Source organism: Falco rusticolus, chromosome 6 (assembly GCF_015220075.1).
Source record: "Falco rusticolus isolate bFalRus1 chromosome 6, bFalRus1.pri, whole genome shotgun sequence".
NCBI lineage: Eukaryota > Metazoa > Chordata > Aves > Falconiformes > Falconidae > Falco > Falco rusticolus.
This window is the reverse complement of record NC_051192.1, coordinates 17,609,682-17,610,832: the sequence shown is the minus strand read 5'-3', so window position 1 is coordinate 17,610,832 and position 1,151 is coordinate 17,609,682.

Genomic DNA, 1,151 nt, shown 5'->3' with positions numbered 1-1,151 from the left:
ACTGCAGAGGAGGCCTCAGCATTCCCTTTTCAAATTGAAATGTCATTTCAATCCCAGGTGACTCCCTTTGCCAAGCTTTGATTTTCCCCTGGTTGCCGGATGTCAGTAGACTTTTGATCACTGCTTAATTATTTTCTACTCCAGGCCAAACGGTCTGTCCATTCCTGAGAGTGATGAGGAATATATTTTATCCCCACCTTCTCCCAGAGAGGGCTGAGGAAGGGGAAGGGGCTAAAAAAAACCCAAACAAAAACAGATGGTCTTTCTCATTAAAGGGAAGCTTTAGCATAGTTGTGGTTTAGAGCAGGGATTGAAACTGGCTCTTAAGATGACCTTTATGTGCTGTACATACTGCCTGTGAAAATCAGCCAAAATGAGGGGGAAAAAAAGTTAGTTAATGCAGTAACACAGCAAAAAATTGCTGAACTTCCAGAGAAAAACTTCAAAGGAGGCTGGCGGGGTGGGCAGGGGACAGAGGAGACAGGTTGCTGGAGAGAAGCAGGCAGGGTGTGCACAGGATGGAGCATCTCTCCTGCGGGGTCAGGCTGAGAGAGTTGGGGTGGTTCAGCCTGGAAAAGAGAAGGCTCCGGGGAGATGTTGTTGCACCTTCCAGTAGTTAAAGGGGGCTTATAAAAAAGATAAGGACAGACTTTTTAGCAGGACTTATAGTGACAGGACATGGGGGAATGGCTTTACAAGAGAGAGGGGAGATGGAGATGAGAGATGAGGCAGAAATTCTTCCCTGTGAGGGCGGCGAGGCGCTGGCCCAGGCTGCCCAGAGCAGCTGTGGGTGCCCCATCCCTGGCAGTGCTCAAGGCCAGGCTGGACGGGGCTGGGGGCAGCCTGGGTGGGGGGAGGGGGCCCTGCCCGTGGCAGGGGGGTGGGAACTGGATGGTCTTTAAGGTCCCTTCCCACCCAACCCATTCTGTGAGTCCATGATTGCGGAGGCACGCAGGTGGGCTTGAGGAGGGGATGCAGGCGGGATGGAGGTGGGATGGCAGGGGGAGGCGGATGGGATGCACGCGGTGTCGGGCAAGGCGGCGGGCTGGCTGGTCGGAGGAGGAGAACCGGCCGTGCTGGAGGCAGGCTGGGGGCAGGCTGGGGGCGGGGAGCGGGCGGCGGGGGGCGGGCAGGCTGCGGGCAGGATGCAG